Source organism: Leuresthes tenuis, unplaced genomic scaffold, assembly GCF_036924035.1.
Source record: "Leuresthes tenuis unplaced genomic scaffold, fLeuTen1.0.hap1 SCAF_14, whole genome shotgun sequence".
Lineage (NCBI taxonomy): Eukaryota > Metazoa > Chordata > Actinopteri > Atheriniformes > Atherinopsidae > Leuresthes > Leuresthes tenuis.
Window position 1 is genome coordinate 28,394,244 of NW_027325368.1, and position 17,058 is coordinate 28,411,301.

The 17,058-nt window shown below is 40.0% G+C and overlaps 1 protein-coding gene across 9 annotated transcripts in view; it reads left to right on the forward strand.

Moving 5' to 3' along the window:
* The first annotated feature begins 11,367 nt into the window (after positions 1-11,367).
* The window catches only part of atg10 (ATG10 autophagy related 10 homolog (S. cerevisiae)), a 32,559-nt gene continuing 26,868 nt past the window's right edge, over positions 11,368-17,058 (forward strand). For 7 of the 9 annotated variants that reach the window (XM_072363615.1, XM_072363611.1, XM_072363619.1 and 4 more), the window contains exon 1: positions 11,368-11,543. The gene's annotated coding sequence lies outside the window, so the exon portion shown is untranslated. Of the gene's footprint in view, positions 11,544-15,689; positions 15,765-17,058 lie in introns of those variants that run through there. The other 2 variants (XM_072363618.1, XM_072363614.1) reach the window with 1 other exon arrangement.

Consider the following 17,058-nt stretch of genomic DNA (forward strand, 5'->3'; position numbering starts at 1 on the left):
ATTGAAACCACTCTTGCCCGCATAATGTATCAACAGGTAAAGGGTGAAGAGGATGAAGAGCAATATGGGGACGATGTGGAAGAAGACACAGATAACGTTTAAAGTACAACATACCTTACATGGCCCCGAGTGAATTCTCAATGATCTGTTTCATGAAAATCTCTTTGAAGTGTTAAACAATGATGTAGAAGATGTACAGGGTTATGTAAAGAATATGGAGGTGAAAACAACAACGTATGTCCAGGAAAACGGGGAAAAGAGGTGGTAAAGACCTCTTCCTGGAAGTGAAGTGCTAGTAACCTCTCCTTCCAAAGATAGCTTAGCAGTTTCAGACCCAGCCAGACTTATGTTCGACCAGAAGCAGACGATGACAAAACCAGGGACGACACGACACTGGACTGGATGAGCTGCACTATTCTAATTCTAAAGTTATCCTTGTATTGTATTGTTCATTCATTATTCATTTATTTTTAATTAATTCAAATTTTTTACTTATCCATTTATTAATCCATTGTTTCTATTTTTTCATTTTATACACTTTCCATTTAATATCCATTTCATATGTTTATGTATTCATTTTATATTTGCTTCTAATCACTTATGTTCATTGCCAAACATCGGAATCAACTGTTCGGAGTGCGACCTTTGATACTATACACTACTATATTGATACCTTTGTGAGTGATTAAGCCGTCGGTCGCCAGGAGGAGAATGGGGCCATAGGAGAATTTTCCCGTAAATACAACAAATGGGTTTTTCGCTCCTGTGCACTGCAAACAGTGAAAGATTTTGACCATTTTGTGAGTCAGACAACTCTGAGCCAGCTTCCTGACAGGTTGTGTGGACTTGTCTCTTTCTTGCAAGAAATAAATGTTTTGTGTTAATTGTATCCAGCGACTCTGAGCCTAATTTTGAGAGAATTTGTCTGACAGTGTGTGAGGGAGATTCTTCATTTACAAGAACAAACTGGAATCTATCAGATAAATATGACTTTAACCAGCCTAATGCAGTTTCTTTAATCCCAATAACATGTTCAAGTCTCTGTAACAGAATGCTGTGATCGATCATATCAAATGCAGCACTGAGATCCAACAGGACAAGCACAGAAACAAGTCCGCTATCAGAGGCTAAGAGGAGCTCATTGGTAACTTTCACCAGTGCTGTTTCTGTGCTATGATGCACTATGAATCCTGACTGAAACTCTTCAAACAGATTATTTCTATGTAAATGATCACCAAGTTGAACTGCAACTATTTTTTTCAAGAACTTTAGACAAAAAAGGGAGATTGGATATAGGTCGATAATTAGCCAACACTTCTGAATCAAGAGTAGGTTTTTTAAGTAAAGGTTTAATTACAGCAACCTTAAAAGTCTGAGGTACATATCCTGTCAACAAAGACCGATTGATCAAATCCAATATGGAAGTGTCAGTTAAGGGGAAAACCTCCTTGAACAGTCTGATTGGGATTATTCTTATTCTCTTCTATCAATGATGAATAATAAGCAGTTCTAGCTGTACGCATTGAAGCTATAGTGCTGTCAACAAGAGAGTCAAGTTCTACTGGAGTAAAATTTAGGTAGCCGTCCTCTGTCATATCTGCACATGGCAGTGAAGAAAAGGATGATGAAATCAACTCTTTAAATCTGGTTACAGCATTCTCTGACAGAAACCTTCTATATGTGAAATTCTTCTCAGAGACCGTGTAGTCAAGTAATGTAAATTCAAAAGTTATTAAAAAATGGTTAGACAAGACAGAGTTATGAGGGAACACTGTTAACTGTTCACTCTCAATGCCATAAGTCAGCACAAGGTCAAGGGTATGATTAAGGCAGTGAGTAGGTCTGTGAACACTTTGAGAAAATCCAATAGAGTCTAATATAGAATTAAAGTTAATATTTAGGGAAAAACTGAGAATCAGAGATTCAAAAGAGCTAAAACTAATCTTGAGTCAAGGACTGATTAGACCCAAGATTGGTCTATAAGGTCTTCTATAAAGTCTGGGACCCGTAGTTGCAGCATATCACGCCCATGCTGTCATCCTCCTTGCTTCATGGATTTCCCAGATCAGCCTGGCCTGTCTTAGTGACTTTGTTTTAAGTGGTCTTGATGCAAGGGATTGAGAGGGAGGGGGGTGGGATGGATATTGCGCCCACTGTCATTTATTTTATTTTATTGATTATTTTCTATTTACTGTACCTTCACGCCCACATTGTTGTTGTTTTTTCCCTTTTCTGTCGTGTCTGAGCAGTTCTGTATGTTTTGTGTTTTGAAAAAATTTAATAAAAATATTTCTAAAAAAAAATACTAGTTAAAGGCTCAGCAATTAAGTCAGCAGCCAGCTTTAGAAAAAATGGATGGAACTATTTGGACTAGCTGATTTTTTTGGAGTCCAATTTATTTTTAGCGCACTATAGACCTCAGAGGTTTGAAATGAAAAGAACAATCAACAGGGGGACAGCTTACAACAGAAGGTTCATCAGTTATAGCATGGCTTTTAAGATCACTGTTAAAAGATTCAAATAAGTGCCCTGCTGTGATAAAATGTTCATTAAAATAATTTAGCATGGCACATTTATCTGTCAGGTTTACAGAATCTTTAATCAAGAAGTTTGGTAATTCAGACGAGGATATAGTTCCAGAAGCAGATCCCACAACATTCTAAAATTTCCTGGGATCATTTAGGTTTTTAGTGGTTTCCGATTAATAAAATTCAGATTTAGCGTTCTTAATTAAGGACGTACATTTGTTGCATCGCTGACAAAAAATGATCCAATCAGCCTTAGTTTTTGTTTTTCGTGCTCTGGCCCAGGCAAGATATCTTTCTTTGAGTAGGTTTCAAATTTCAGTGGAAAACCATTGATTGTTTCGCCCTTTTATTCTAAACTGATGTAAGGGAGCATGTTTATTGATTAACATAAAGAATTCTGAATGAAAGAGATTCCAGGCCAACTCAACATCATCAAGGAGGGAAATATGTTCCCACTCAAAATTTGATAAAACATGCAAAAACGCCTTTTCATGAAAAAGTTTTAAATCTCTTTTAAGTGAGATTCATGGTTTAGTTTTTGGGAGTTTGGCATTTCTGACCACTGCAATGGCAGAGTGGTCACTTAGATCATTCCCGAAAACACCAGCATCAGGATACCTGTGAGGGGCATTTGTCATTATAAAATCAAGAAGCGATGATCTTGAAGGGTATTTAATGTTAGGCCGGGTCGGGGTATCTATTAATTGGCTTAGATTTTATGAATCACAGATAGATTTCAAGCCATCTGAAGCTGATGACAACCAGGTTTAGATCCCCCACTATGACAAACTCACAAGAGTTGAAGTCTGAGACAGTTATTTAAAGAACTTAAAGCCTCACTGCAGGCTAAGGGAGGCCTATGACTGTAAGGGACTGCTCCTTTTGAAATTCGAGTTTCAATGCCAAAATTGTTTACTAATGGATACAGAGGAGAGAAGAGTAGCATGAAACTTGTTTTTTTATATAAATGGCTACACCTCCACCTTTCCTGGGACGATCACAGCGGAATACATTGTAATCATTTATAGAAATATTCTGATCTGAGACTGAATTTTACTTTCGGACAACACAAGAAAACACAGATCTTAATTAAATCAATTTTAGGAAGCAGACTCTGGACATTCAGATGTAAGATGCCCTGGCCTTATCTGGCTCTAAAGTCATCAGGCGTACTCATATTCTTCAGAAAGGGGCCTGGGTGAGGCTGAACATTGCCTAATAGTCAAAGGAGAAGAAGGATGAAACATTTTCATTTTATATTGGAAGTTAACTCCTTGTCATCAATACTGGAATTTACCAGGTCAGTAAATGAAGATTTTGAATATGTGTATATCTGTCTTGCAAGACAGACTCAAACCAGAATGCCCTCCAACGTACAAAAATATCCGGATGTATCCATGTGTGCGCACACATGAATCCAAGCACATTTCGTTTGTACATCCCAATCAACGTGGAATTGAGCGCACATGTTGAAGTACCTGACTCCTCCCTGTCCATGCCCCTACTTAAATATGCAAATTTAAATGAGCCCTGCACCTGCGATTCCTCTCTCTGCACGATCAGAAAATAAAGAAAAAAGAATGAGTAAGATGGGAAAAAGATAAACTTCATGGAAAGCGAGATGGAGGTGCTACTTTCTGAAGTGGAGGTCTGCAAAAATGTGTTCTTTGGCACGCTGTCCTACGATATGAGAAGCAAATGTAAAAGAGGAGTGGGTGGGAGAGCGTTAGTGAGGCCTTTAATGCTTTAAGCACCAACTATTATGCTGGTAAGACGGGATAGAAATTGGGGGCGCACATGCTCAATGCACATCGCGGGAAATAATATTAGGACAATTACACGAATAAAGTTATTCACCAAGAAGCCACCCATTCGCTCTTGATACATCCGATTGTTGACGTGAAAAAGTGTGTACGCCACTTTTTTGCGTACGCACCCTTTGTACAGGAGGCCCCAGGTCACTGACCTTGAAGGACTCAAATATATATATGTGTGGCATGTCCATGAACCCCACCATCACAGCTCGACAAAAACAACCCACGAAAAGCAATTGAAAATACAAGAAACAGTGTAAAAATTAGTTTCATTGTTACTGTCCATAGGCACATCAATAAGGAAGGCAACAACAGAAGACGTTTGGAGTGCAGGAAGTGGATTTATTTCAGGCCAGAATGCTCCCGACGCCTGTGGCAAGCGTGCTCCATTGGCTAGCAGCTAGTGGCTGGCAGATTCCCACTGTTAAAGCCAGCGGGCTTCAACGGCTGGTGACTAGAAGGCTCCCGGCGGCCAGCAGCTAGTGGGCTCCTGCAGCCAGTAGGCTCCTACCAGTGGATAGAGGGCTTCAGCGGGTAGTGGGCACCAGTGGGCTCTGGCAGCTAGCAGGACCTCAGGAGGATCCAGCCCGGATCCAACAACCAGAGCCAACAGGTAGACCAAAAATCAGATCAGTCCAGAGACACAGCCGCTCCCAGTGAAACTACAACCCACAGCGTAGGACCAACTGAGTGGCGGCGGGAGTGCAGATCACAGCCTGTGGTAACCATAGATATGTACACATAGATGCCGCCTCTGACACTGCTGTCCATTGGAACGATACGTCAACGTGGCCGCCATCTTGGGCCGGTGGAAGCCGTGTCTACTTACTGCATTAGTCAACAGAGGCAGAGGTCTATCTGTAGTAGTAGTAGTAGTAAAAGTAACCTTTATTTAACCAGGCAAAAATTGCTAAGAAAGCATTCTAATTATGGCAATGGCCTGGTAGGAGGCAAAAGACCTATATATATATATATATATATATATGTATGTATGTATGTATGTATGACAATAGTGACAATAGAGACCATAAGTCTGAGATGACATCCTCAGAGAGATAGATAATTTGACTTAGAGTGGCAGTTGATTGACAAATAGTAATGTGAAAGCAGTGAAACTAAGCAACCATATAAAGTGGAACCAAGCAGCAATAACAAGCAGTGAGGAAGGGGCTGAAAGGTGACAGGATCAGCTTTCACTGGAACAGCTGCAGGTATACTTTAGGGATTTTGATATGACATGTTTAAAGGAGTTGACAGAAGAGTTTGTAACTGTAGGGTTTTTTGAAGTTGATTCCAGCTGTCTGCAGCCACAACCTGAAAGGAGGAATAGCCCAGGGAAGAGTGTGCCCTCGGGACATTTAACAGAATGAGTGGAGCAGATTGGGTGTTGTGTATGGGGGTCGGGCACAGATGCAAGAGGTGGGTCAGGTAGGGATGAGTAAGACCTAAAAGAGTTTTGAATACCAACATCAGCCAGTGAATGTTGTGTGTTGAGTGTATGATTTTCAGCGGGAGCCAATTTATCAGGGTGTAGAGGTCACAGTGATGGATCCTATAGGGGGCGTTAGTTGCAAAGCGAATGTTGGAGGGATATAGGACGTTGAGCCACTCGAGTGCTCCTTTACTGGCATACCTGTAGATGACTTCAATTAAATAAAAAATGTGGCAGTACAGTAAGCTGGACCAGGGAGCGTTTAGAAGTGGCAGTGAACAGGGAGCGGTTGCGGTGGAGAAAGCTTAGTCTGGCTTTCACTTTTGACTGCAGAAAGGACAGGTGCTCAGTGAACGACAGGCTGCTATCTATCCAGATTCCCAGATATTTATAAGAGGATACCAAATCAAGTTTTTGGCCGTCAGCGGTCAGAATGGTACCATCTTGGGCATGCTTACGACCAAACCACATGACCTTGGTTTTGCTGGAGTTCATGGATAGGCCAAGGGAAGCGAAGCCAGACTGCAAGGAATGAAAGCTCTGTTGGAGTGTTTCCAGAGCGATGTCAGGGGAGGGGCCAGTGGCATAGAGCACTGTGACGTCGGCAAAAAGGTGAATAGAAGAATTGCCAACTGATTTAGTTATATCATTTATGTAAATTGAGAACAGGACTGGGGCTAAGATTGAGGCCTGTGGAACACCTTTTAAAATAGACAGGGGTTGTGACGAGATGCAGTCAGATTTCACAAATTGAGATAGCTATCGAACCAGGCTAACGAGCTGTTTGAAACACTGATGGAGTTTAGGCGAACTAGAAGCTGTTTGTGAACTATGCTGTCAAAGGCCTTAGCCAGGTCAATGAAGATGGCTGCACAGTGATACTTTGAGTCCAGAGCACTGATGATGTCATTCAGAACTTTGAGAGTCGCAGTCTCACAGCTGTGGCCTGCACGAAACCCAGATTGAAAAACAGAAAATGTTGTTGGTGTTTAGGAAGCGTACCAGCTGTTTACAGACCAGCCTCTCCAGAACTTTTGCTATGCATGGTAGAATAGAGATAGGACGATAGCAGTTGGGGTCAGCTTGATCTCCCCCTTTAAATAAGGGTCGTACTGAGGCTGTCTTCCAGGTAGATGGTAGTTCAGCCGTGTGTATGGATAAGTTGCAATGGGAAATGGGTTCTGCAATAATGGGAGCTGCAAGGCCATCCAGTCCCGGTGTTTTTTTAGGGTCAAGCTTGCTCAGGATTTCAAAGACCTCCCTCACAGAGACATCCTGCAGGGAGAAGCTATGGGCGGGGACTCTGTCAGGAGTGCTCAGGGGAGCAAGGTTGAGTGAGTCATGAGGAGTTATGGCGATAGGTGAATTGGAAATTTGAGCAAAATGCTGGTTGAAAAGGTCAACCATACGTTTGTTATCAGAAACAATGTTTCCATCCCAGATGAGAGAAGAAGGTAGTTGGGATTGTGCAGCTTTATCCTCCATGTCATTAACTGTTTTCCAGAACTTTTGCGGGTTAGTGCCAAATAGTTTTTTTGAGATGAAGTTGTTCAATTAAGTCATGATTAAACCATGGGCTCCATCTGTTCCTTAGCCTCGTCTTTCTGATGGGGGCATGATTGTTTATTATTTCACTAAAGGAGTCATAAAAGAAGGTCCATGCATTGTTTAAATCAGGGATCAGGCTGAGTCTGTCCCATCTGACCTCAGCTAAATCACGGAGAAATGCTTGATCATTAAACATTTTGAACAGATGTCTCTGGGTGATAATGGAAGATCATTTCATTATGCTTCCATTCAGAATACAAGCAGAGAAGCAGTGGTCACTGAAGTCATTGATCCCCCATCAGGATGAATTCAACTTTGGTGTATGGAGCCAGGAGGGAGCAGATCGTGGACAAGGTACAAGATGGGGCTGAAGGGGGGCGATAGCACCCAGCAACTGTGGAGATCATAGTCAGTTTAACGTTGAGAATAAGTAGGTCAAACTGTTTGGGGATGGACTTTGTAGTGACAATGGAGGATTGAAGATGTTCTTTAACAAAGATAGCAACCCCGCCACCTTTAGAGGACCTGTCTTGACGAAATACATTATAGCCAATGATATCAACAGCAGAGTCAGGCACAGATTTTTTTAGCCATGATTCGGTGACAACTAATATATCAGGATTGGAGCTGTGTCCAGACTTTTAACTGATCAATCTTGGATAGAAGGCTTCTTGAATTTATTTGAAGAAAACCCAGGGCCTTACGGGAGCAAAAGTTAGTGAAGCTGATGCCTTCCAAACAGGGGTTGGCATCAAGGCCAGGGGTTGCGACAGAAATAGGATTGACAGTAACTGCCGGACCAGGGTGCACAAGAACATTTACAGACAGAATTAAAAGTAAGATAATCAGAGCCTGACAAAAGGGTAACAGAGAGCCATGGGGTTTCTTTTTGAATTGCACAATATTGCCAGAAGGCAGCAGAAGCATTCCTTGAAGCGATCTCATTGCATGACATGCCTTAAGAGGTAGAATAAAAAAACCCGGTTTCATTCAAGGGAAGTCCAAATAGTCTGGTCAACATAAAATTGGAGTCTCCATCAAAAGTATAGTTGCTTGATGTTATTGAGGTGGCAATGACATGCGCAGCGAGTCACAGAAAATGTGTTTGCATGTACAGTGAGAGGAGGAGATTATGATGAAAAGCCCAACAATAAGGTAGAGTGTGCCTGCTTTGGCCATGGCAACGGGAAGGAGAGTGTATGTTCATACATCCAGCAGATAACAGTATAAGTCATAACTTCTTCTTCTTAAAAAATTAGATTAATATTTTAATCAATTAATTCATATTTTACAATAGTTTTCTGGCTTGAAGCACAATAAACAGGACAACAGATACATGTATTCAGTTCACATGAAAAGCAAAAAATTAAATATAGAATAATTACATGTTCTACAGAAAAGAAGAATTCATCCCAGCTCATCAGTCAAAGCAGCTGCAGCCACATATTGCCCTCCAAGTCATTTAAAGCTTCTTTAAAATAAGTTATTCAACTCAGCTTTGCCATTCAGCTCATTTTCCATCTGACACCAGAGAGAGCAGACAGACCGAACGACATCTTCTACAGATGGGGTGTTTGGAACAACAGGAGTAAATTCTGGGAACCAGGGCCGGCTCTGGGCATAGGCGAACCAGGCGAACCTGGGGCGCCATCTCCTGGAGGGGCACAAAAATTTAATTCTCAAAGTGAAAAAAAAAAATTATTAAAAGAAAAATTATACTTGAAGATACGAATAACACATTTCAACCCATCCTTCAAATTTCTTGACACTTTTTCTTTTAAATAAATAATAAAAAGAACAGAAAAGCTCAATATGAAAAATCCGGCTGACATGCGCCCTGAACCTGACACTAGTGGAAGGTGAGGTGGGGGACAGGCAGCGCCACCTAGCTTCTTCATTTTTTCTTTTATAATGAAAAGGGCACCCAAGCCGTCAGGTGCTGCTTTTAGAAAGCGAAGGAAGGAGGAGGAGGAAAAACTGGCCCAAAGGAGAGGTATGTAACATTAATTAACTTTTAAAGCATTAGGTGTTGATTTCTTCATTTTGGCTAACAGCAAGTGCAAAGCTAAGCTAGCTGTGTTAAATAGCAGTACTATACTGTCGTTACTACTACTGTCGTTACTACTACTAAAGTTACTACTCAGAGATAGGTTCCCTAGCTATTATACTCTACTATACATTTAAAATAGTACATCTTGCAAACGGCTGCCAAGCTGACATTGGCTGAACTTGTGCAGTAAATTGATGGTAAAAGCTTCAGAATAAAGCCTAAACACCAGGAATTTATGAGAGGAACCCTGGGATAAACTCTGTTTATTGGAAGTTTGGCTCTTGGCTACAATGTAACCTATTATCCAAATAAATCAGTGTTTGCTGTTTGGATATTTCCAACCTGAGGAGCCTGTGTCACAAGAGGCCTCACAGTCTTCAGCTGAGCCTTTCCATGAAGAAGAATGGAAGTTTATTCAATTTTGGAATATGACTGAAGTGCAATTTCTTTTCACGATCTGTTTTTATTTGTAAATATAATATGAATATCAGCTTGTAGTCATGTTCATTGTTCTTAAGAGTTTTTCTACAAAGTAATATATCAAAACAGGAATGCAGAAATTTCCTGGCACTGATACTTAAAATGTTTGAATTCTACTGTTTTTTTATTGCCTTCACTGAAAAAAGTGATTCTGACCCCTAGTAAATGTTACATGTAAAAATAAGGCATATTTTATTAGAAATATCTGTGTGTGATTTTGTAAAAGGCACTGTGGAGTGTGTTAAAGCAGATAACTTGGGAGCGCATGGAATTGCTGGATTTACAGAGAATTTTGTAGGTGAATATGTTTGCCGTTTCTGTCTGGCCCACAAGTCTGAAATTCAGCAGAACGAAGTGAGTTCAGATGCGTTTACTCTCAGAAGCAAAGAGACACATGAAACAAATGCTAGTGTGAAACCATGTTATGGTGTTAAAAGGCAGTGTGTTCTCTCTGCACATCTTCCTCATTTCAACATTTGCACTGGCTACCCCCCAGATGTTGCACATGACTTATTTGAAGGTATAGTACCAGTTGAGTTGGCATTTTGTCTGAATCATTTAATGTCCAAAAAATATTTCACACGAGAAAGTCTCAATGACTCCACCTCTCTTGTCCGCTCCAGGCCAATATTCAACAGAGTGACAGGGTATTCACTTGAATTCATCTTCTTACACCAATTTATTCCATCCTAATAGTTTTGGTTATGATTATGGTTGACAGAATCTGAACAGCGGGTTTCTGCTTTCTCATGTTTTATCTCTTTTAGTAGAGGCTTTGCATTTTACAGGTTCTTGTCTTACAAGACACATTGTACATGTTGGGAGCAAAAGTTGCCTCCTGTATTGTCTCTGAGCAGGAGACTCCACTTACAATGTGTCAGAGTTTGTCTTCTTTCTTAATGGTCGTTTACAGAATCGGAGCTTCTTTTTTTTTTTTTTTACAAATATATTCATATATCTGTTAAAAAAAACTGTTTGCTATCTCTGCACTTAAAGGTGTATTGTGCCAATAATCACCTGTGTTTACAGGCGATAAGATAAGAATTTTTATAATATTAAAGTTTGTTGTCTATACACATTTCGTGGTTCTGTGTGGTGTATGATGCTCAGTATGATATATATATACGTATTACACTTTTAACTAATTATGGCTAAAACATTTAATTAGAATCAACTGAATTAAAAGGTTTAGTTTTAAACAATTCCATTGTTTCATTGAAAATTGCGTCGTAAATGTTAAAATTGTCGTTTCTGTGCTCCGTCCCGCTGAAACCCGTTCAAACTGACTGACAGCGCTGTGACATTTGGAAATATTGAGGCTTACATGAACCACGTGACAGCCCTAGTGGCGACATCAGAGCGTATCGCAACCCTGTATTACTCTGTAGCCCTGCTATTGGCTACTTCAAAGGTCGTCACTCTCTTTTTATAAGGCTCTGGTTGGGTTAGGCTGTAACGCGCGCTCCCGCGGGTGTACTCTGATCTCGGCATGCAGACGCAATTTGACATAACGCCATTCAGGCTGTCCCTGTACAAGATGGCGACTGTTGGGGCCGTAGACATATAAAGCTTTATAATATCTATGGTTGGGACTCGTTCAAACCGGATAGAGTTTATGTGTCGTGGTCACATGACTTCGTTGTCTCGGAACAGTCTTGGTTGTGTCTCAGCTTCGGCAGCATCGTCCATCGGTAAGTAAGAGAAGTGTCGTCAGGGTTTTGACTCGTGGGATGTGAAAAATTCGTAGTCTCCCCGTGTATCACTACTATGGCAAAACGTCCAAATACGACTCGTGTTTTCATCAGTCACATGTACTGTTATAGGTAACAGAACTGGGCCAGGCATAAAGTAACTATCGGTCCGGTTGAGCGGGACCTGGTAACAGACGCGCTGATCCACAGGGTTCAGTGTCATTGTCCGTATGTCCTCGGTTCTCCTCCAGCTTAGTCGGGAGTTTTGCAGGTCTCAGTGCAGGAGAAGTCTGGGTGATGAACGATATGGGCAGTAGCTTGATGTGAACGTAGGGTCTTTACCGGGTTTGAGTAGAACCAGAGCCGTATAAAAAGAGAGTTACGACACTCTTTTAACCAGAGCCTTATAGAAAGAGGGTTAGAACACTCTTTGAACTAACCGACACACGGTCACGTGGTTCATGTTGCCCTCAAAAGTTCCAAACATCTCACTGCTGTCTGTCGGTTTGAACGGGACACGGCGCAAAAACGACAATTTTTCACCCTCAATTTTCGGTAAATATTGATCAATAATATGCACTGATTACTACACATTAATACAATGTATTTTATCAAGTATTAGTCTTGGGAGCGGCAGAGACGCATTTATCACTGTTCTAAACTTTAGAGGGAAGCAAGACTGCAAACACATCATGGAATACATTTACTTTATATTTAGTGATGAAAAATAAATGGTAATTTATGCAATACAGTGATTAATATAGCAGTGGATTATGATCAGGTTAAACACATAAAGAAAACCAAACACAGGAGCTATAACACCCATTTAAAGCTCTTTCTGTTGTTCTCGGCATGCTAACATGGGAATGCTTTACCTTATCCTCCTAAACATGCCAGTGGTTCAGTGCTCTGCTCCAGCTTACCTTCAGTGATACATCCTTCAACAAAGCATGATATTACTGTCTGTTCCCAGGATTTACACTCCATCTGTAGAAGATTCAGTCTGTCTGCTCTCTCTGGTGCCAGATGGAAAATGTTTATCTTTATGTATTCAGCAGACGCTTTTATCCAAAGTGACTTACAAATGAAGATATAACAAGCTATATAAAAAGCTAACAATAAACTACAATGAGCTGAATGGCAAAACTGAGCTGAATAAATAATTTTAAATAAGCTTTAAATGACCTGGAGGAAAATATGTGGCTGTAGATGCTTTGACTTTGAACAAATATCAGGAGACCTGAACGTATTAGCCCTGTTTTAGCCTTTCTTCACTGGTTACCAGTTTGTTTTAGAACTGATTTTAAGATCTTACTGATTACTTTTAGAGCACTTCATGGGTCAGCACCCCCTACATTTGTGAACTATCGGTGCCTTATGAGCCAGACCGCAGCCTCAGATCCTCAGGCAGAGGCCTACTCACAGCATCTAAGTCCAAACTTGCCACTAAAGGTGAGCAGGCTTTTGCGGTCAGGGCCCTAAAACTCTGGAACTCCCCGCCTGATGATCTCAGACTTGCAAAATAAGTGACCCTTATTTAAATTGTGACTGATTGGGGGGGTGTATGCTTGTTTTAAAGTGTTGCTGTTCAGCACTTTGTAACCGTTGTTTTGAAAAGTGCTCTACAAATAAAGTTTATCATTATTATTATTATTGTTTATTGACTGGTGAGCCAGGATGATTTCGTCTTTTCTGTAGAAGATATAATTATTCTATATTTAATTTTTTTACTTTTCATGTGAACTGAATACATGTATCTGTTGTCCTGTTTATTGTGCTTCAAGCCAGAAAACTATTGTAAAATATGAATGAATTGTTTATATTATTAATCTAAATTGAACTTTTTCTGGTTAAAACCATATTAAATGATACTAAGTGTGTGTCAGATTTGCACAAAAAACAGATTTCAACCAAACATTTTATTATAAAGTGTCATCTTGGAAAATGTAAAAACAAGCCTTAATAAAGAAGTTCTTTTGCTGCTATTTATACTGTTGGGTAGTTTAATCTGCAACAAACTGTATTTGATCACTGTAGAATTGTGCTAATGAGGGTTGATCCTTGGCAGCATGACAGCAGCGACCACCACATCTGCTGACCTCTCTGACAACAACAGCAGAGAAACATTATCACAGCTGCAAAGTCATGCTGAAAAAAGTGCCAATATGTGTTGCTTTGAAGGAATTAACTCATGTAATTAGAAGAATTATTATTATTAGAAGGGTGTTGTTACACTGTTTTACATTCAGGCTGAAATTAATGACTGATTCTCATAACATGAAAACACCCAGATTACTCTGGAAGGTGCTGCAGGTGTTCCCTGAACAGTCAGAGGGATACAGTCGTTCAATGAACAGTCAGAGGAATAAAACCGTTCAATGAACAGTCAGAGGGATACAGCCGTTCAATGAACAGTCAGAGGAATACAGCCGTTCAATGAACAGTCAGAGAAATAAAGCCGTTCAGTGAACAGTCAGAGGGATACAGCCGTTCAGTGAAAAGTCGGAGGAATAAAACCGTTCAGTGAACAGTCGGAGGGATACAGCCGTTCAGTGAACAGTCGGAGGGATACAGCCGTTCATTGAACAGTCGGAGGGATACAGCCGTTCAGTGAACAGTCGGAGGGATACAGCCGTTCAGTGAACAGTCGGAGGGATACAGCCGTTCAGTGAACAGTCGGAGGGATACAGCCGTTCATTGAACAGTCGGAGGGATACAGCCGTTCATTGAACAGTCGGAGGGATACAGCCGTTCAGTGAACAGTCGGAGGGATACAGCCGTTCAGTGAACAGTCGGAGGGATACAGCCATTCAGTGAACAGTCGGAGGGATACAGCCGTTCAGCCTAATTTTTTCTGTTTCCTCCCAAGCAGCCAGACTTTCCTGTAACCTTGAAAGTATCCTGATCAACAGTTCTGCAGCTTTCTGAAGCTCTTTCAGAGTTTTTCTTTGGACATTTTCTGCTTTTTCACTCATCTTCAGTCCTTGTGTCTGAGCATTTTCAGAGGAATGTGTTTTTTTAATTGTTAAGCCACTTAACTCTGACCTATGAATCATTCAAGCAGAAAAAAGGCTCCTAACTCAGGGGATGAACCAGTGTTGTGTCGACACAGAACAGACCACAAAGAAAATGAGGGGTGTTTCAAGACTTTTGCACAGTGCTGCATCAGCGAACACAATTCAGATTATTTTAAAACATTACGTTATCTTGGTTTTAGTGTTCAATGTTGAGGGTAGAACAAGATAAAAGTTTATTGTCTGATGTACATCTCATTAATTTTTGGTTTTGCACAAAATTTGACATATATACTCATATCCACATTTATGCTGCCATCTCCGAGTCATTGTCTGTCAAAGGTTGTATGACTCGAACTATATTAACCTTCATATCAATCTTGCAGATCAAAAGCTAAACATGTTTTCTAATTGAGATAGTTCACTACCAGGAACTAAAGGCACACTGATACAGTCACCACCAAAGGACAAATCTAATAATCACAGAAAATCTTTATTTGAAAAAAATAAACTGCTAATAACTACAATAAATCGGAGATAAATCCAGGCTTACTGACAATGTCTGCAGTGACTGAAGTCTTGCTAACTGCAGTTAAATTACAACTAGCTGGTTAACACGTTTATTTAACTATATCAGGCTACATGAAATAATGCTGTTGACTGTTGATTGATTGATTGACTGCTAATTTTTTTACATAGCAGTCAGCTAATGCCTCACAATGCCAAAAAATTTAGTAATTTCATCAACTTACTGGAGAAAATACTTCCGAAACACTGAGAATGAACGGTGTTAAATGCTGGAACTGCTGGTGTTTGGAACTATCGGCAGCTCCGTGACCCACGTGACTTCATCATTCCTTTGTTTCTATAGAAGTCTGGATGTTGCCACTGTCTTTTTACACTAGTCTGAGTTGAACCATTTAAATGGTTGTTAAGTTGGTTTGCTCAGTATTTTCCACATATGTGGCGATATTCAAACTGTTAGTGCCTAAGTCTTTGGAGGAGAAATGTTGTTCTGTTGTTCATATACTTATTGATTTGTTTTTTAGTAGTTCATTTTGAATCGGTTGTGTTGGGTTGGCCTCATTGGCTATCTCTACTTCCTTTATTTTTTGTTGTAGATATTTTCCTGTTCCTCCTTTTTCTTGTGTGTGGAGTAAGAGATTATTTTTCCCCATTTTCCAAAGAAATGAAGGTGGTGTTTCTGGTGAGTCGTTAAATTCTAGAAAGGATGTCTACTCTTCTTTATGTATATGTCAAAGTCAGGATCTTCAAGGAGTGAAGTGTTTAATTGCCATCTGGAAAGTGCTTTCTAAAGGGATTAATGTTCCAGTTGAGGCAGGCAGGTGGATGATCACTTATGATAACTGGGTGTATTTCTGTATTAGATATTTGAGAGGTGATTGAATTACTGGTGAGAAAGAAATCAATTCGGGAGTGGGAGTTATGAACCAGTGAGTAGAAAGAGAATTTTCTTTTGATGGATGGATGTTTTTAGACCAAACTCATTCATATACTTTTAATAATCTGTGGATTGTGAATTCTGTTGGTGGTTATTGGATCTGTCTAGTGATGGGTTAATAACTGTCTTAAAATGTCCTTCAATGACAACCAATGAATTACATACTGTAGAAAGTGAAGAAAAGAAGTTGTGAAAAAAGATAGTACAGCTTTGCTTTATTGAGCAGGAAATCAAAACCTGGAAGAGTTTGGATTCTATTACAGTCTTGAAAGTTTAAGTAAAACAGAATTAAATCTACATTCTGAGTTTGTCACATCAAAGTCGAAAGTCAAAGTCAAATTTATTTGTATAGAACATTTCATGTACAAAACAATTAAAAGTGCTTTACATCAAATAAAAGCATTGCAGCGGGGAGCGGAAGAAGCATTAAAAATATGTAAAAGAATATAAATAGAAAGAAATGAAATAATCAAAATGAATAAAAACAAGCAAAAGTCTCAATAAGACAAACAACTCACAGGCAATGTGCCATTAACCACTCAGCCAAAAAAAACCACAACAACTTGGGAATAAAGTTGGGTGTGATATCATAAGTAAATGAACAGTGTTTTCTGCTGCTGGGGGCTTGTTCATTGAAGATCTCAGATCAGCTTGATTGATGGGAATAACTGCAATAAGTATTGTGGAAAAATAGTTTGGACTAGAAAAAAATGCTATAGATAGATAATAGATTTTAAATCACAAACACACTGCAGATGTTAAATATTTTCCAGCTGTGGATTAAATTTCTAAATTGAATGAACCTTACATTTTAATGGCAAATATGACCTGGCTGCAGAACATGAGCACACCAGTGGGGAAGCGCGAGACTCAGTCCGGCAGTCGTAGGAGTGTATCTGTTAATCCCAGCTGTCTCCGGTAAGAGTGTGTGGTGGAAATTTAGTAAGGCACAGAGTCAGTTATTTTCTTCTGAGGAGATAAGAGGCTTTAATAATAATATCTTGCAAGAGAGAACAACACCGTACAGAATACGGAGTTG